This window comes from Calonectris borealis, chromosome 1 (genome assembly GCF_964195595.1).
Source record: "Calonectris borealis chromosome 1, bCalBor7.hap1.2, whole genome shotgun sequence".
Lineage (NCBI taxonomy): Eukaryota > Metazoa > Chordata > Aves > Procellariiformes > Procellariidae > Calonectris > Calonectris borealis.
In genome coordinates, this window is record NC_134312.1 from 139191038 (window position 1) to 139211762 (window position 20725).

The following is a 20725-nucleotide window of genomic DNA, read 5'->3' on the forward strand; positions in this document are numbered from 1 at the left end:
TGTGGAGAACAATTCGGCCTTGGTAAACTCGGGCAAAGCTCTCACCCCCTCCATTAGGCCCGGTCCTTGCCTGGCTGGGCTAGCCCAGCCCCGCGGGCTATGCGGCAGGCGCACAGGAGGGCTGCGTGGCAGGGACGCAGCGGGGCAGGGGGGATGTCCTCGGCAGCGGGCTCCCGTGAGGTCATCCCCGGCGCAGCCCTTCCCGGCCGTTTGTCACTGCTGAGGAGCAGCACGTGCTCAGCCTACTCCGCCGGGATGCTCTGGCCATACGCCTACCGCAGGGTTCCAGCCCCTGGCTCAGAAAGCCAGCGGGTCCCAGCTTGCCCCGGGCCGGCCAGAGCCCGGCCACGCACGCTCTTCCGCTGAGCGGGCAGGGGGACAGGGCTAGGCAGGGGGAGATGGGGCGGTGGGGAGCAGAAGGCATTGCCATGGCCGGGAAATTCCATTGCAACCTCATACGGATACAACGAAGTGACTTTTACCCTCTTTTACCCGAGCACGACCACTGCCCGTTAGCGGAGCAGCGCAAGACCTGCAGGAAGTGGGAGAGGCAGAAGAGGGCAAGTCTGAAGGGCTTCAGCCGCCGACCTCTCCTCGCTTTCTGAGCCGGTTCCTACGGCCGGTCCGAATCGCCCGTATGTAGCCGGGTCTGGGCAGCAGCGACGGCAGGCACAGTCCTAGCTGCGCCGGGGAGCCAGGCGGGCTGCAGCTAGCCCCTAGGGAGACGAGGTTAAATATTGATGTAATGCTTGCCGAGAACTTAAAATGAAGTCTGTCAAGGAAGGCAGTTTTTTCAAGCTGTGCTCGGCTAAGGGGAGCAGCACAGAACCCATGAGAAAGACTTGGGTTTTTTTCAATTAAAATTTAAAAAAACCCCAACTATAAATGGATGGTAGAGTAAAGGACAGAAGAGAGAATCGCTGCTCTGGCCATTACAATAATTTTGGCCTTTGTGTAACAGGAGACCCCAAAGCGACCACATATAAAAGAAATCACCAGGTTTTTAAGAGCCTTGTTTTTTCGGTTTCATAACTGGTGACGCAGCGACGGTGATTGGCGGCAGTGCTATGGCCCTGCAGCTCCAAGCGAAGGAAGCCAGAGCTGTGGTTTCTTACCCTCATTAAAATGGAAACCCAAACCTGAAACAATCAAAGTCAAGGGCTAGCAGGGTTGGCCTACTGTGGAGATAATGGGATCATAAGACAAAATATTTTGCATTTTAAAAGATGAAAGCCATTGTTATTTTACTAGTGCTTCATCATCATGTATTGTGTTGGTAACTGTTTCTAACTATGTTTTCCCCCCACACCATGTTTTTCTGTTCTCTGACTATACAGATGAAAGGAAGTTCTCTTGAATAAAAGTGAATCATTCAAAAATAAATAATTGGTTCTACTTTTACGTAGCTGTAGTTAAATAATTCTCCTCACAAAAAAAGTCTGAAATACGGATGAATTATTTATTCCTGTTACGAAATGTAAGAAATGTGGATCTGCTGATCTCATTAAGTTTTTAAGAGAATTAATATAAAAACTTTTGACACGATAGTGAAAACCAAACTGGTGTTTTAACTTGAATAGGTGCCTCGAGACTATTTGCATACAGGTATGGTTTGCAATCCTTATGTTGCAATACATAGATATTCTATAAACTGGAATGTGACATGTTAGGCACTAGTTCTGCAACACTCAGAAATATGTTAAACAGAAATGCTCAGCTTTCCTATTATGAGTGAGTGGGACAAACAATTCGTGGTGGGAAAGTAAAGACTTTTAGCACATTTTTATCATCATCATTATTATTATTGTTGTTGTTATTTAGCACATCTGTGGGAGCAAGCTTTCATTTCTATTTTGTGAGCATCTTTACAGCATTTGATGTTTTTCAGGTAAATGTTCTCATAGGGTCACTCATGTGAGCAACTGCTCCGCAGCATCAGAAAACAGTTTCTCATTTAGCCACTTGTTAATACCAAGAGTTTCAATTTTAAAAGGAAATTCTGATTGAGTAAGATATTTTCAGGAATTGAGACCATCACTGGTATTTTTTTTCTTCACATATTACTTCATTGATATCTTCGAACTAGACTGAAAGCTTTTGCTTAACTCATGAACGCTTATGCAAGCAGATCTCTTGAGTTTATTATCAAAAATCAAAAAGCAAAGTGGGAGACCTTGTTTCAAATTTTTTGGAAAGCAAAACTATCAAAAATGTTTTGATTTTGCAAAACAAGCATGGTCTGATCCTTTTTCTATCCTCTCTACCCTTTTTCTCTCCATAGTTTGCTTCATGTGGCTTGCAACACCTGCACTTTCTTGCGATGTTTTTTCATCCACCTTTTTGAGATGTGAAGATCTAGATTCCTTGGGCTCTAACAGGAATTCGATCTAATCTAATAGGAATCTAATAATTTCTGATAAGAATTTTGCTGCTGTTACGCCGTTGCAGAGGTTGCAAACCCGGACGCGCTATTCACAGTTTCTTCCCTGTGCCATTATATAAGCAAAGCACATCTTCCCCTGCTCGGGGACATTGCGTCTTAGGTAAGCGTTACGCCGAGTGTATTTTTGCTTCTTTATATAAGATGATAAGAACATATTCGGTGATTTTTCCAACGTGCAGTTGCAAAAATCTAAGTAAGTTAGGGGAACACTCCTATTTAATATATGGAAGATATTGTTTAGTATGTGGAACATGTGTAATTGTTATTACTTAAGGTAAAATAAATCAGAAACTTGGATGTATGTAATCTACACTCCTCTGATCTATTTAGTGGGCTGACACGAAGGGCTGAGCTAGCTATATGGGTCCCTTAGGATCCTCAGATGGAACAGAGATTTTTTATGTTGCTCTAATTTACTCTTAGAGACAGTTTGGCCTCCTGCCAGTCTGGGATAGAAAGAAGAGGGAGGTGATCATCTCTTCCCTTGTCTTCCCTCATCCATGTAGTGTTGCATATCCCCAGCTGTGCTGAATTAATGCCTGGGACAGCTTATGATTTCAAGCCTTTTTTCCTCCCATGAAAGGTTTTAGAAGAGAAAGTGGTTCTACCTAAGAAGCTGGCTGCAGAGAGGGAAACACCTAGAGAATTAGCAGGATCAGATCTCCTGCAGAGAAGCCAGACTTACGCAGAGGTTGTGCTGTGGATGTGAGAGATGTTAGCCATGCATCATCTCCCTTAGTTGCTCAGGTATTCTGGAGGTAAAGGAGTCCTGAGCATTGTGACGGTGCTGTCAGATGTCTCCCCTTGTCCTGTGAGGACAATCTTACCCTCTGAGGCCAGCAGCAGCAGCAGCCCTGCTAGCATACTTCTCAAAGCAGCTAAAGCGAGGTGGGAACCCCTGGAGAAGACCTAATCTTCCTGAGGAGTTCTTGTCAATACAGATTTTAGAAAGAGCCCAGTGGGGACTTTGTCAGGAAAGCTCAAGGAGAGCCCGGTCCCTCGCACGAGGAGTGCACATGCAGAGCAAGCAAACAAGAGTTTCAGGGAACAAGACCTGGCTATGTCTGGGTAATCAGGTAGCTCGGTGCGGGTGGGTAGGATGAATCAGTGGTGGTAGGGACCAAACATCTGCATTGCACCAACGTCAGCCTCCGGATGCCTCCCGGGGCTGGGGGTGTCTAGCCCCAGGCTGGTCCCGCAGACTGCCTGGCAGTGGTCGGCTGGAGCACCTCGGACACGCTCTGGAGGTGCACCGGCTGGGTGAGTTCCACCCAAGGGGAAGGCAGTTCTCATGCTCAGAAACTGCTCTGCTCTGCGTACCAAAGCACAGCACGGGGGGAGAGTCAGGAGATTCACTTCAGAAGTGCACCCCTGATTCAGACTAAGACTGGTGTAGATGCAGTCTGCGGTAGTTCCCTGTTTCTATTGACATTGCGTTGTATAATATTTTACACTTTAAAAGGTTCCTCTTATTTCAGTGGGCTTACTCAGGATTTAAAGCATGATTCACTGTTGGAAAATGCAAGACATATGGATTGCTTCCCTTGCCAAACACAAAATTTTTGGTTCAAGAATTCTAAAATAGCTTTTCTTTACAGAATCTCTGTGGCTACTGAAGCGCACAAGGTATGCTGTATCATTTCTGGATGTGAGCTGCCGCTTTCGGGAACAATGAACAGAAGGGTGAAGGTTTCTAAAGAAACTCATATGTGTGATGCTAATGCTGGCAGAAAACTAACCACCTGACTGGGAGCGCCTCGTGTGGTGCCACGGCCAAAAGAGCTGCTGTGATGACTGGATACACAGAAAGGGACATGTAAGGAAGGAGAACTGAGGTTATACTACCTCTCTGCTTGGCACTGGTGGTGTGGCTGCTACTAACGTAGTCCCATTCAATTACCTGCACTTCAAGAAGGATGATGATAGATTGGAGGGACTACAGAAAAGAGTACTGATAACAAAAGGATTGGAAAGTGGCTTATTTTTAAAGATAGCGATCTCTTTAACCTATCAATGAAATAACTCAACCCTCTAGAAGAACCAACGTGTGGGAAAAGAGCTAGCAGAGGATTCTTCAATCTATCACACAAGCGTAGGGAGATCTACAGCTCGAAGTTACAGACAAATTAGCAGGTTTTTAAGGACAGAGAAAATTAACCCGTGAAATAACTGGTGTGGATATTCTTTAACTGGAATCTTAAATCAAGCGCTGCTACTGAGTTTCAAAAGGCACCAAAAAGTCCTATGGCCCATGTTATGATGTTATATGCTCAGAGTAAACTATCACAATGTACTTTCTAGCCTTAAAATCTTCAAATACAGACTGCTGAGAAGAGGTATTTTGAGAAACCAAAAGTCTGGTTGGCTAACTATTTACCTATCGGCCCATTTAATACAAATTTCCATTAAAACTGTTGTTGATGTCCTGACAACAGAGAAGTTTTACTTTGCCTTCCCAATTTGCACACGCATTATTTCTACAGGTGTGTGCAAAGCGACCGTCTTTCTATTTTTAACAGGAATAACTTTGTATAAAACAAACATTTTCCCTGAAGTTTTGGGATTTTTTTTCATATTCCAAAAGTTTTCTCTAGGACCTTATCCAAGAAAGAGAAGAAAGAAAGAAAAGTGTAATATCCAAACCCTTTGCTCTAGCAGTAAACCAAACTATTACAAGGGTAATGAGTCAGACCTGGTTTTCAGTCTTGATTTCCATGTGGCTGTAGTTGACTTCATACTGTTTACAGCCTCCATTCACAGGGTCCAATGCTCTACATGGACACGAATAAAAATGCATGAGAGGGAGAAGAAACTCAGCTCATTTTCTATGATTAAATTTAAAATACAGTACAAGTAAATGTTTAAAAGACAGTATTATGGTATTCACGATGCAGTAAAAATGAATATTTAAAAATTCAAAATATACTTCCTATTTCCATGCTTTGGCCAGATGCATTTAAAAACTGGGTATTTAAGTTAAGACATTCGGGTACCAAATCTATTTTTAGTGTCTGTCTTGTTCCCCTTGAAATCAACAGTGGTTTTGCCACTGCTTCAATGGGAGTATAATAAGGCCCTTCACTTTGAATACCTTATAACTACTGGAAAAACAGTGGATACAATAGGGATGAATGCTCCTCTAATAAGTAATCTTTTTTTGTACTATTGCAGTTCCTAAATAACACAGAAAGTCATTTGAAAGACTGAGCAGCGATGGAGAAACAGGTTCAATAAATCAGTACAAATCTCCATTACAGCCAAAACGATTCCTTAATTCTTTACTGTCCTTACTCTCAAATCAAGTATTCCTACTTTATCGGTCAGTGTTGCTAAGTGAGAAGTTCCTTCCTTCCTTCTTTCCTTCCTTCCCTCCTTCCTTCCCTCTTTCCTTCCCTCCTTCCTTCCCTTCTTCCTTCCTTCCTTCCCTTCTTCCTTCCTTCCCTCCTTCCTTCCTTCCCTCCTTCCCCCTTCCTTCTTTCCTTCCTTCCCTCCTTCCTTCCTTCCCTCCTTCCTTCCTTCCTTCCCTCCCTCCTTCCTTCCTTCCTTCCTTCCTTCCCTCCTTCCTTCCCTTTTTCTTTCCCTCCTTCCTTCCCTTCTTCCTTCCTTCCTTCCCTTTTTCCTTCCTTCCCTCCTTCCTTCCTTCCTTCCCTCCTTCCTTCCTTCCCTCCTTCCCCCTTCCTTCTTTCCTTCCTTCCCTCCTTCCTTCCTTCCCTCCTTCCTTCCTTCCTTCCCTCCCTCCTTCCTTCCTTCCTTCCTTCCTTCCTTCCCTCCTTCCTTCCCTTTTTCTTTCCCTCCTTCCTTCCCTTCTTCCTTCCTTCCTTCCCTTTTTCCTTCCTTCCCTCCTTCCTTCCTTCCTTCCCTCCTTCCTTCCCTTCTTCCTTCCCTCCTTCCTTCCCTTCTTCCTTCCCTCCTTCCTTCCTTCCCTCCTTCCTTCCCTCTTTCCTTCCCTCCTTCCTTCCCTTCTTCCTTCCCTCCTTCCTTCCCTTCTTCCTTCCCTCCTTCCTTCCCTTCTTCCTTCCTTCCTTCCCTCCTCCCTCCCTCCCTCCGAGTCACAGCATTGTGACTCTCACTGCATTCCCCCCCGGGCAGCCCATACTTGCTGCAGCCCCACACCACGCAGATGCTACGGTTCCTCCTTTGCATTGAATCCTACGGTGCTGATTTTTTCTCACTAATTTCAGCATTTCCTTTAATGTTGGTATTAGAAACGCAAGTTAGGAAAGATAATAGGAATGAGGTAGTTTCTGGGTGCCTCTTGAATATCTTCCTAACGTGGCTAAGTTTAACTATGCCTTTTGAGACTTCCAAAATCAGACTTGACAGCTTGGGCTTCAAACTATAGCTTCCTCTGCACTGTGTCATGGTAAATTTGCGACTGGCAATATTTTCACAAGCTGCAGTTGCTTATGATTCCTCTGTGTAATTGGCTCTGTGTAGGCTGCTGGCTTTTTTGCTTTTTTTCTTTATAAAGAGGGGAAATATTAAGAGGACGTAACAGATTACATATTGTTTTTTATTTTCTGTACCAAGTTTTTTGTTCTTTTATTTTCAAGACTTTAAAAATTTCATTTAAATTAAATCAAAATTTTGTAATGAAGGATACAAATCTATGAGTCAACTTGAAATATTTTGAATCATTTACATAAAATTCCTCATTATAAAATTATTTCTTTACTTACCCTTAGAATAGAATTAGCTCATCAGCCTCAAATTTTTTCTTTTTTTTTTTTTTTTAAGAATGCTAACCATCTAATGCTAACTAAATTATCTAAGTTACATCTCCAACTCTGTCAATCATGAAAGACTGGAGAAAACATAACTGAGATATGTGAGGTAAGCCCAGAATTTTCATAAATATACCAAAAGTGGAACTGAAAGTACCCTTGGGTATATAGTGATTAAACTTACTATCTTTCTTCTTTTTTTTTTTTTTGAAAGAAAAGCTTTGAATTGAAAATAACCTTTGTGTATATTATAAAAAATTAAATGCTTTTGAAACAAAGGTTAGATAGAAAATGAACATTTTTATACAAGTTCTAGGGTAACACTAATTGCAGTGTTTTCCATTTCTATATGTTAACAAATTTAGTTCGAGCCCTCTGTGATGAGAATAGAGGCAGCGTCTTTACATACTTATCGTGGCATATTGTATGTTTATTCACTTGCTTCCCTATTAGAACTTGAAGGGGCCTGATACTGAAATTATCCTGAGGCAAAAATACTTAAACCAATATGCAATATACAAAGGATTTTTGCAGCACAGGGATGCTATCAGGTTAAAAAGAGATCAACTAAAATGCTGTCTAATTTCAGCACTAAGTGTTCACAGAATCAGCTTCAAGATTAGGGTGAGACCATGTTATCGTTCAAGCTGATTGCTCTGTAACTTTCCAGATAGAGAAAAGACTGGGTTGGGTTTTTTTAAGTCATATGGACTCTCAGTTTTGCAAATCCCAGTCCCTCCAATTGAACTTGGACTTAATTGGGAGTAAGAGCAGCTGCAAGATTTTCAGATATCACACAATTTCCGTAACAGTCTACATTTGCACTCATCAATGTTTATATTTACTGTTGTAAGAGTAATGAGTAGCCCAACTAGAAAGATTTATCTGCAAGCTAGAGCCATGTGAGCGTTTGCAACTGGAGTGTGGTTACTAAATAGAATATAATTACTTTTTATCTCTTTCCTTCACCCAGTGCCAGGAGAAGCTAACCAGCTTGCCTTCCATGAGAGTGAGCTTCCGTGGAAGCTTCCCGATTGCTTGCAAAGGCACAGATGGCCCGAAGCTTTCTGGTAGGGTATGTGTTAACTTTGCTTGTTACCGTCTTTTACTAACTCTACGACTTGCTGTGAAACAGCAAAGCAATCATCAGATTTGTCAACCAAAACAAAGTCATAAAATTACTTATTTCTCAGTATTATTTGAGGGCTCACAACCGTAAATGAATATTTATATATAGGTATTTGCGCACACCAATAAACACACAGGCAGAATATACAAACATGCTTCATTTCATACCTTGGACCTAACACATTAGCCCTTACCCTCACAGAGTCCAGCTGAAATCAATGGGACCAATGTGCCAACGGTCCTTTACTACATCCTAAAGGTTCAAAGCGAAAGGCTTTGTTGTTCCAGTTGCATTGCAAGATTTCTATTATTTAGTGATATACTAAGACCCTTATTAACATCCACCCAATTATCACCACGTACTCTTTACTTCTCAGTAGTAGTCAGAGCTTGAAGCATGGGATTAATCTGTGTTCAGTCCCCGATCTACCCAAACCCAGGAACAGAGCAACAATCATTTCTTTATGCTTTTCCTTCATTTTGAGGGTAGCAAATACATTTTGTCTTGAGGTTTCTTTTTTCTCAGAAGATGCTGTAGTGACAGAATTGTAGAGAAGCAATTTCCCCTTTTTATTTCTAAAATGAAAGAAAAAAACCTTCACATCATTGTCATCAGCTTACTGTACTTTAAAAACCCCCACAGTCATCAGCTTATTTTACTTAAAAAAAAACCCAACCTTGAAATGTAGCTACACACACCAATCTGTAGTTTAGCATTGCTGATCACACCATTTTGTGGCCGAACCCGGAGAAGACCATGGGGGGACGGTGTGCATGTGTGTGTAGAGATGTACATATACTTTTGCCTCAGAGAAAGATGTGTTACCAAAGGATCTTCTCATGGAGGATCAAATAGTGGAACAAACCCTCCAGCTTGGTAGATGTGCTGGGGTGAGTAAGACAGGACGAGTTTCCTGGAGGCTTGGGTCACCGGCGCGGAAAGCTGTGCCACCACGCCGCACCCATGCCCCTCTCCGGCGGTCCTGTGCAGGTATTCGTGAAGAGCAACTGCAGACCTGAGTTCATGCAACAATACAACATCCCTCTCAGATGAAAGTCTATCCTACTCATCCCTCAAAGGTACGCTGAAGCAAAGATAAACAACGGGCTTGCCTATACTGGAATGGTTACAGGTTTAAAGTGAAACTTCCACGTGTGGAGGTCGTTGCAGCAGTATGCCTTCCCTTCAACGGGAGAGCAAAATAAACTGTATTTGGGTAAGGAACAAGAATTTATGGTGGTTTGAAAAGTATACTGAAATATCACATTCCTATGCCTGTAATTAAAGCAATGTTTTTTCTAATGTGGATCAATCTGAAGTGACTGCTCAGGGGCAGCAAAGAGAACAGGTACCCAAATGATATCCCAGACCCTCTTCTCCAGCTACTGGAAAATACCCCCTCCCTTTTCCTCTGCGTCAGAAACGTTTCAACGTGCAGGGAGGATGTCCAGAAGAAGTGCAATGCAGCAGAGCTCCATTAAAGCCAATAGAGTTCTTTCCAGTTACAGCAGCCAAGGGGCTCGTCCCTAAATTCTTTCTGCAAAGCAGATTTTAGATATTTATTATGAAGTGGTGGACAGGTTGCAGGCTTGCTGTACTGCCTAGAGATGGTCCCAGAGTATGAAAGAATGACCAAGAGAGAAAAGGGCATCTTGTAGGTGATACCTCATTTGGTTTTCTCTCCCCTAAACTGAATTTTGCAGGTTTTTTGCAGTGAATGTAAGCATCTCATTGTCACAATTGTATTATTCCTAAAATGGGTTGCTAATACTTGAGAAATGCTGTCAACAAAAAAGGAGTCACGTAAAATGCTTGTAATTATCTCTAAAATTAGTATACCCCTTCAAAGAATGTATTTACATGACGGATCAACAGATCAGTTAAGTACTTTCAGTACGTTTTACTTGTATTTGGCAGAACAATTTCCTTGCCAAAGTACACCAATGAGTGGGAGAGATTGCAGTTAACCAAGTAAATTAGAAAGAAATTTTTTGGGAATTTTTTTTTCTATACTTTCTGTAGGATTCGGAAAGAAAAAAAAATCTTCAATTCCAAGTTCAAAAAGACCTTGCTTACCTTACGCTAGCTGCCTTTCTGTTTTAAACCACAAGCCTCTACAGCTGCGAAAGAGCGTGAGCTTGAAAAGGAAAACAATATAAAGTCCAGTGGGTTCCAAATTCTCCGTGTAGACATTCCCCCAGTTTCTGAAAGTTTTAGGGTGGAGTTCTGGCTTTATTAAAATCCATGATAAAATTACCATAGGCAAAATTACCATATGCATAACAATACACTTTTAATCTTAAAGGGTTGTTTGTTTTTTTTTAATTAATGCAAGTTGGGACATTAGGGAATGTATGAGATTTCATTCCACCAAAAAAAAGCAATAAACAAAGAAAATAGATTAATAAATGAACTTATCAAAGTAAAACTAGAGTTGCATGAGCATATATCATAAGAAATGAGCACTTTTTTTCCCTAAAATGGTGGACAAAGTCACTATTAAAGTAAAATGTGACACGTCGGCAAACTTTGTCAATGAGGTATTTAAAAGTATTTTAATTTGTATTTACATTTTTGTTTACATTTATGTTTTAGGATTTAATTTTTTTTGCCTCTCTAGTTAGGAATCTGTAAGCTTAGTAGGGCCAAACCCTATCATTTCCTTTGTGAGAAGGACATAGAGTTGCTGAATAATTTATATTGTATTCATAAGATAATTCGTAAGTGCTGGTGCTTCTCATCCCCCCAAATCTGAATGCTTTCCATATTAATAATGCATTCATCCTCCTGATCCCCTGTGAAATAAGGTGAGGGTATTATCTGGCAGAGAACGTGGCAAACGCATAAAGCAATAGGCCTTTTGATTGTAGTTACAACAATATGATCTTGGTCAGGACACTCCGATGGCAAATCATTAAGTTCAAAGCAGGGTACATGTGGTGTGAATCTGTAGGCCGTTACTGTGGATGCAGACGGCGTGGACGACTGTTTGGAAACAAGGTATAGAACTTGTTATAGACTCAGCTCACTCATGCGGACGAGATCTTGTACCCCTCAGCAAAGATAATTTGGATCTTAGTGGCACTTCCTATCTACCTGCATGTGGAACAGGCAAAGAAATTGAGCTGGTGTGGGATGAAGTGGGAGGACGGGGGTGATGGTTGATACACTGGTGGGCAGGGCTGGGGTGCAGGGGCTCCTGGGCAGGTTGGAGAAATGGGCCAACGGGAGCAACGTGAAGTTCAACGGAGGCAAAAGCAAAGCCCTGCCCCAGGGCTGGAGTAAGCCCCTGCAGCAGAAACCCGAGGGCACGAGAAAGTCAACGGCAGACAGGAGCGGGTCTGGCAGGGGCACCCAGGGGGCTGGAACCCACCTCCCTCGAGGAGGGGACAGGGGCACGGCGTTGGTTTGGCTTGGAGAAGGGGAGATCCCGTGACTCCCTGCAAATACCTGGTGGGAGAGGAGGGAAAAAACCATGTCCCAACTTTGAATTTGGCCCCGTACTGGGCAGGGGCTGGTTCAGACAACCCCCTTTCCGCCCAAATTTGGGTGAGTCCGTGATTCCAAGTTCACAAGCTGACTCTGCTGGAGCACGGGGACCGGGGCGAGAGCAACACCCCTGTAACAACAGGATATCCTCAGGAGCCCGATTTCTGAGACTCTTACGCGATGGCAAAGTGTTTGTTTTACTTCGCCCTAAGAGTCTGCTGAAAGGCAAAACCATCCTACACATGCCATAGGGGAAGGCAGGAGTTCAACACTTCCAACAACAATAAAAAAGGAGAATGTTTGTATAGAAATCTGAGCATGATTTTAACGGCCTAATATTAATCAGCCAGGTTTGAAAATGATGGTCAAATTATAAATAGAGCTGAGAGGCACGGCATACAAAAATACAGTTATATTTACATTACAAATTTTATATAAATAGAGGGAAAAAAAAGCGCTGAAATTTTTCAGGCTTGAATTCCAGCCGCTCTGTTAACGTGAAACCTGTTCTTTCCCTCGTTATTTCTCATTCCTGTGCCTGTGAAACCTGGGTTGGGACCAGCCACCCCCCTCTCCCACTGCTGGCTCCTCCCTCTCCAGCCTTTACAGCCCTGTAACTGCTAATGTGCTTTGCCTAAGAGAGATCAAGAACAGGTTCAATGTTTCTAATTGCAATCTGCCCCCTTCCACGCTAAAACCTAGTGCGGGATCATTAACAGGGGGTTCCCGCAGAGGTATTTGGGTCCAGCATGGTCGCAGCTGCCTGGACGAATAGATTATTTGGTTAAACTTTTTAAGCATCCCTTTTCCAGCCTGTGCTTGCCTGTGTGCAAACTGCAGCCACTCAGATCCCCCGCTAGTTTGGAGACAGCTACCGTGACTGGCAGTAAGACCCTGATTTCGCTCTGCAGTTGCTGTTCTGTGCGACCCTTTACACCAGCTGAATTCGTAGCCTGCTCGTTACTTAATCAGCCTCTGCAGAAACGAGAGCGGAAATTTTTTTTTTTCTTCTGGCACTTTTTTCACTGAGTTTTAGATGCTATCTGTTAAAGAAAAATTATCAGGCATGGTATGAGCTATGCTGCCTACTTATCGCTTCCTATCCATCCTTTGGCTTGCATTTTCCTTCTCATGTCTCTCTGCTACTGCTAATATACTGTTTTCTGCTCCTGTGCTCTTCCTAAGGTGCCTTGACATTTGCGTATTTATTCCCTAAATTGTACCACATGTCCCCATTAAAAATAAAGTACCATGTCATATTGTTCCTGATATCACTTAGAGTTTACCTAGCTTATAGAATCATAGAATCATAGAATCATACAGGTTGGAAAAGACCTCTAAGATCATCGTGTCCAACCGTCAACCCAACACACCATGCCCACTACACCATGTCCCTAAGTGCCTCATCTGCACGTCTTTTAAATACCTCCAGGGACGGGGACTCCACCACTTCCCTGGGCAGCCTGGTCCAAGGCCTGACCACTCTTTCAGTAAAGAAATTTCTCCTAATGTCCAATATAAACCTCCCTTGGCGCAACTTGAGGCCATTTCCTCTCGTCCTATCGCTAGTTACTTGGGAGAAGAGACCAACACCCACCTCGCTACAACCTCCTTTCAGGTAGTTGTAGAGCATGGTAAGGTCTCCCCTCAGCCTCCTCTTCTCCAGGCTAAACAACCCCAGTTCCTTCAGCCGCTCCTCATAAGACTTGTGCTCCAGGCCCTTCACCAGCTTCGTTGCCCTCCTCTGGACACGCTCCAGCACCTCCATGTCCTTCTTGTAGCGAGGGGCAGCTATAAGAGTCAGTGGCGTCACCATAGGTGCCCCAGACACCAGGATCCTGACGGGTGCCAGGCGGCTCAGGGGGAAGCCCTCGGGGCATCCTGGTCTTGGGCACGCAGGGGTTCAGCTGTGGCGAGCAGCCGGTACCGGGCTTCTCACTTCTGGGTGAAACGTTTGACTGCTGACACCAGCGGACGGTATTGCTTTGACTTCGGCAAGAGCCAGTCTGGATCTGCGTAGGCTTTGGTGAAAATGTAATTCAGCTCACAGAAAGTTTTTCTTACTTCTGGGAGGCTGCTTACTCCAACAGGTTGTGAAGCAAATGGCCTGGATTGTAAATTTATTTGTCAGCCCTAAGTAAGAATATTCTGACTTGAAATTCCTGACTTGGGCAAGAGGGAAATGTGCTATACAGCGGGTCATAATAAAACATAGCATCTTTTCCCTGAGTTTTGCATCCATTCAGCCCCTCTTAAGGGTACGGTTATAGATGGGATCGTTCCTTGTATCGTCACCCTTTCCTGCCTTAATTTGCTCATGGTGGGGGCATCAGATCCAGTTTTCCTACATGCTCAAACATATGGAGTCAAGATGTGGACTGGTCTTGCAGAAGGACATTGCGTTTTTTACTTTCTCTGAAACTGAATAAGCAATTGTCACAATCCAAGCTATTGTGTGGAATTAAAAAAAAAAAAAAAGGTTATAAAATGGGAGACTGTGTATGGGTGGCAAAACCGGGCGCTAGGTAAATGTGCAGAGCAAGAATATGCTTATTAAATAGGCAACAGAGAATTAGAGGAAACTATTTCAGTTTACATTCAAGTGTATTATGGGACTGTTTATAAGGCCCAAAAGAACTTCCTGAGCATTAACACATGCAGTATGAGACGCAGAGGTGGTAGAATCTATATAAAGGTGAATAGACATGTAAAACCAGAATAACTTGTTAGCATTTACATTGTTGCTGCCTCGAGGCTATGGCAACTATTTCACCCACCTTTTAGAAATTCATTCAGCATTTTTCTTCTGTGGGGTGGATTAAAAGACAGCATTTTCTGACGCTCAGGGAACAATGTCAATGATAAATCAAGCTAATCTTATGCTTTCTTTCAGAATAATGAAGGACACATGTGGGAACCCTATAGAAAAAGGTACTGTTACTAATAATGGATTATGAAAGGAGGAGGGGAAGGTTGGGTGTACATTCTTTTTCCCTCTCTTTAATTATAAAGATCAGATGACGTATATATCTCTGGATCTATACATTTGTGTTGTGGTAGGAATTAATCTCTTATCACCCTTTCCTAGGCGACTCCTTGGAGTCTCCAGACTTCTGGACAAAGAAGAAGAGAAGAAAATTATGACAGCAGAAAAATCTATGCAAATAAATCCTGAGTAATGAGAGGGAAAGTGAGTTTTATTCACACTGTTTGGTTTTGACTTCTAACTTAAGTACTGAAAAACACTCAGGAGAAAATTTATCTCTCTGTCTTTCTTCGGGGCAGAAAAAGTTCAAAGCTAACATGTGAGGTCTCCGATGACTCCTCGAGCAAAGTTAGGAGAGAATTAGCCTTCCTGGTAGCTGAAAGGTGAAAAAACAAGAAGAAAATCCCTTCTTCTTACACATTTTATCATGCGTTTAACCTTCTTCATAAATTACTGAGAAACATGCCAATTAATAGTTTATCTTTTAAAACATTCTTATCTAGATGTTTGAACAAATAGAGAATTGGATGGGCATTCATCCATCTTTTTATTACTTTTTTCCCACATTAGGGAGTGCTATACATTTCCACAAGCCATAACAAATGGTCCCATTTGCCGTGGGATTTGCTCTCAGCTGGGACACAGACTGTGGTATGTCTTTACTACCAAAAAGATGTCTGTTTTAAAGCAGGGGAATCAGTACGCATTACTATCCTGCTCTAAAATCCCAGTAGTGTCAAATACAGTTTTTACTACACTGTACCTCAGCGAGGCCAGCACTGAACTTTACAAGAAGAAGTGACTTTACCCAAGTATTTTAGGATAAAGCTGAGAAAGATTTGTTTCCTTGAGGGTTTTACTGGGGGGGGGGGAGGGGTGGCGGGTGGGGAAGAAAAAAGAAAAAAAAATCTCTTTTCGTTAATAACAACAACAAAATAACCCTCTTGTTGGGAGTGGTGGGATCTAAGGCAGATCAGAAACAGAGGGAGAAAAAAAAAGATATGTCTGTTGACTCATCCTGTACACCACTGCATCTTGACTGATGATGTACCCATTGAATGGATTCTGTAATTTTAAAATAAGGCCAGCTTTTCAACAAGTGTGCGTTGCTACGAATCCCCTGCAGTTCGTGGTGCTATGGTACTTACAGTAGTTGAAACCTTGACCTTTTAAACTTTTGCCTTTGTCTATCTATATCACTGCTTTTCCCTTTTTAGCTGTTTATGGAAACATAATAAAATTCATTTTTTAGAGCATTTAATTACTGCTTACATTGACATCCTCCAAGAAAGCTTGAACACTGGGATTTATTCACATACAGGATTTATTCAACATTTAGGGTTTATTAATTTTATCATTAAACCTTAATGGCTCCTAGAACTTAGCCTGTACCTGAAGGGACACGCCTATGAAACTAAAAGGGCAAACCCTGTTGCTGGAGGTGTTCCTTGTGCCACTGAAAGGGTTCTGTTTCCAGTATATTTAAACTAGTTCTCCAAACCAAGATGTGTTGATAAAAGGCATGCATTTTGCTTGAACAAGTGCATCTATATTCGGGTTTTGCTAGCTGTATCAGTTGAAGGTAAACTAACAAAATGCCTTCATAGGTCAGCTTCTTGCTTCAATCTTAAAGCAAAGCCTCCATAAAACTTTTAAACTTCAATAAAAAAAGAAGAGAAAGGAGATATTAGTGATATCTGAGTTTGGTTGCTGTCATGTAAGTCAAGTAAAAAGAAATCACACCTACTCTGGGTGGAACGGTGATTCAGATTGTTCACCTTTAAGTTGAAGAGCCTCTAAAAGGAAATGTGGTTCTGTTTCTAAGTGGATGTGTGTGGGAGACTGACATCAACACCTTGCACTGAAGAAACTATTCTCTCGGTCCCTTTTCACAGCTGACTAAATACAAACCGCGCTGGTTTAACAAAGAACCACAGACGGCAGGACTGATTATAGTCCACGCTGAATGAGGAGCTTGATTCAACAAGGTAAATGAAGGTCAGATTAATCACGGATCATTATTTCCCCTACCCATCGAAGCCCTTACATTACATTATACATGTTATTGTGCTACATTTCTAGAATGTCAGCCCAAAGCCTGGATTCTCTACCAGCCTCATTAGCCCTAGGAGCAGACTCTGCTGACTTTGAGGTCCACACCCGTGCCATCTCTACCGCATGAGCGGTCAGTGTAAAAATACCCTAAAAGAGCAAGAGAGCAGCACAATTTTAAAGGTCTCAGTATCTCTTTCTTAGCTACATTGCCGAGCCGTATTAGCCACAACATGAAAGATTCCTTTATTTAGCAAGACGGGTGTGTACTTTAAAAGATCACTTGACAGTTACCATTGATAGATGTTCTAGTAGCTTAGGTTACCTAATTTGGGCTCCAAGTCAGAGGTAACAGCTAGCATAAATCTCTAATTTCCCTGCTCTGGTATTGCTTTAAGATAACCCTATCGGTTCCACTACAATTTTTCCCAATTACTCTACGAGGTTTGACTGCATTTAAGGAGATAAGGACCTCAGGAAAAGCTCTTGACATTCAAGACTTCAGGCTAAAAATTTTTATTAAGATCTTTCTCACACCATGAATATTAAGTATTTGTAGCCGTACTGAGCCAAGAAGAAGGCAGCGCTCAGGTACTTCAGCTAGATTGTTTCTATAAAGTTGGCAGATCTTCTAACTATTTTAATGACAGCATAACTCCGTTCACTTAACATGATTCAGAAAAAATATTATGAGTGGCCATTTAAACTCTATTTCTCCGTTTCCCAAAACTGCCTGAAAACTCTTGGAAATCATAGTAATATACCTGAAAACAGCTAACAGGCGCGCGTCTGTATGCCACGACGGGGTGCCCTGCAGAACCTCTCACAGGGCTAGAGAGGGCAACTGCTGCAGAGGCAGGGACGCCATCTGCTACTACTTCCAGCAGTCAAACTGCCTTCGACACTTTGTCTGACTCTGCAGTGTTCAGGGTAGATACATTTATATGTTTTCTTGGCAGGCGCTTTGTGTAGATTGCCCGTTTAAATCAGAATGGAAATTTAACTTCAGGCTAACAAATGCAGGCGAAGTTTGAGGAGAAAGGTTGGAAGCCTCTAACATGACCATTTCTCGTGGTTTAACCCCAGCCAGCCACTAAGCACCACACAGCTGCTCACTCACTCCCCCCCAGCAGGGCGGGGGGAAGAGAACTGGGAGGGTAAAAGTCAGAAAACTCGTGGGTTGAGATAAGAACAGTTTAATAATTGAAATAAAATATAATAATAATAATAGTAGTAGTAGTAGTGGTGGTGGTGGTGGTAGTAATGAAAAGGAAAAATAACAAAGAGAGAGAAATAAACCCCAAGAAAGACAAGTGATGCAAATGGAAACAATTGCTCACCACCAGCCGACCGATGCCCAGCCAGTCCCCGAGCAGCGGCCCCCCACCAACCTTCCCCCTAGTTTTATTGCTGAACATAATGTCGTATGGTATGGAATATCCCTTTGGTCAGTTGGGGTCGACTGTCCCAGCTGTGTCCCCTCCCAACTCCTTGTGCACCCCCAGCCCACTCACTGGTGGGGTGGGGTGAGAAGCAGGAAGAGCCTTGGCTCTGTGCAAGCCCTGCTCAGCAATAATGAAAACATCCCTGTGTTATCAACACTGTTTTCAGCACAAATCCAAAACGTAGCCCCATACTAGCTACTATGAAGAAAATTAACTCTATCCCAGCCAAAACCAGCACATTTTCCACCCCTTATTCTATACCATTTAAGTCATGCTCAGGTCTCACACTATCCAACACAACCTCATTAACCACTACTCCCCTTCCCATCCCTTGATATAATATGCAGATATCATTCCCTTAGTCTATGGACCACCCCTGTGAAATGTCTGTAAAATGTCCATAAATGTCCACAAATGTCCACAAAATGTCCATTGAGTTCATGTAGTCCACGACTTCGGGCTCCACCTGTTATGGTGGTCACTCAGGTCAGGAGAGGTGGTGCATTGTGTGGAGTTATTGGGCACCGAAGCCCGCTCAGGTCAGGCCGCTGCTGCACTTGTGCTGCTTCTTGTAAGACTTCTCCTTCATTGGTTCAGGTGGTTCCTGCTATAGTAATTCCTATAACATGCAACTCAAATCATGGGTTACAACAATTTAAAGGTATATCCATTACAATCTCCACCCCTGGTCCTTTTGGGCCAGGTTATAGGGTTTAACATTGCAATGAACTCCTCCCCTTGCTCCTAGCCTGGCTAGCAACAAGGGGTTCCTGCTACAGTAATTCCCATAACATGTAACTCAAATCATGGATTATTTTCACCCGGGATTAAATCACCTTGAGGTACACATTGGAGTCCCCCATCCTTCTGCATTACCCACCAAGTGCACCCAGGTCCTTGAGCAAAAGCAATCCCACAAATAGGTTTACCCTTTCCTGAGGAAGGAATACCCCAGACTTTTTTTCCCAACAAGTTCCTTATATGTACTACGGGGATCTTATCTCCTTCCACAGTGTGCAGGGCTTTTGATTGGGCAGGGCCAGGTTGACTGGCAGATCGCTGAGTGTTGACTAGCCAGGTGGCCTTTGCTAAATGTGCATCCCAATGCTTGAATGTCCCACCACCCATTGCTCTCAGCGTAGTCTTTAGCAGTCCATTGTATCGTTCGATTTTCCCAGAGGCTGGTGCATGGTAGGGGATGTGATAGACCCACTCAATGCCGTGCTCTTTGGCCCAGGTGTCTATGAGGGTGTTTCGGAAATGAGTCCCATTGTCTGACTCAATTCTTTCTGGGGTGCCATGTCGCCATAGGACTTGCTTTTCAAGGCCCAAGAGAGTGTTCCGGGCGGTGGCATGGGGCACAGGGTATGTTTCCGACCATCCAGGAGTCGCTTTCACCATTGTAAGCACATGGTGCTTGCCATGGCAGGTTCATGGGAGTGTGATATAATAAATTTGCTGGGCTTCCCCATATTGATATTTCAGCCATCGTCCTCTGTACCAAAAAGGCTTTAGCTGCTTGGCTTGTTTGATCATGGCTCATGTTTGACATTCATGGATAACCTGGCAATGGTATCAATAGTCAAGTCCACCGCTTGATCATGAGCCCATCTATATGTTGCATCCTTCCTAAATGTCCTGAGGTGTCATGGGCCCACCGAGCTATAAATAACTCACCCTTATGTTGCCAGTCCAGATCCACCTGAGCCACTTCAATCTTAGCAGCCTGGTCCACTTGCTCATTGTTTTGATGTTCTTCAGTGGCCTGACTCTTGGGTACGTGAGCATCTACGTGACGTACTTTTACAACCAGGTTCTCTACCCGGGCAGCGATATCTTGCCACAATGCGGCAGCCCAGATGGGTTTACCTCTGCGCTGCCAGTTGTTCTGCTTCCACTGATGCAGCCACCCCCACAGGGCATTTGCCACCATCCATGAGTCAGTATAGAGATAAAGTACTGGCCACTTTTCTCATTCAGCGATGTCTAAAGCCAACTGGATGGCTTTCACCTCTGCAAACTGGCTCAATTCACCTTCTCCTTCAAGCAGTTTCTGCAACTTGGCGTATAGGACTCCATACAGCAGCTTTCCACCTCCGATGTTTTCCCACAAGGCGACAGGACCCATCAGTGAACGGGGCATATTGCTTCTCGTTTTCTGGTAGTTTGTTATACAGAGGGGCCTCTTCAGCACGCGTCACCTCCTCCTCTGGTGACACACTGAAGTTTTGGCCAGTCCATGATCACTTCCAAGACTCCTGGGTGACTTGTGTGATCAGTGCGACCCACTTACTCCACGTAGCATCGGTTGCATGATGTGTAGAGGGGACGCTCCCTTTGAACATCCAGCCCAGCACCGGCAGTCGGGGTGCCAGGAGGAGCTGTGCTTCAGCACCAACCACTCTCTGTGTAAGCACTGCTCAGCAGTGACTAAAACATCCCTGCATTATCAACACT

At 43.3% G+C, this 20725-nt stretch overlaps 1 long non-coding RNA gene across 1 annotated transcript; it reads left to right on the top strand.

The window, feature by feature from the left end:
• Window positions 1–2251: 2251 nt before the first annotated feature.
• Window positions 2252–20031, top strand: LOC142073558 (uncharacterized). The gene is made up of 9 exons (XR_012670422.1): window positions 2252–2543; window positions 4042–4259; window positions 5615–5668; window positions 7181–7276; window positions 8141–8237; window positions 14679–14716; window positions 14874–14975; window positions 16667–16759; window positions 19965–20031. It is a non-coding gene; the product is annotated as an uncharacterized LOC142073558 (long non-coding RNA).
• The last annotated feature ends 694 nt before the right edge of the window (window positions 20032–20725 follow it).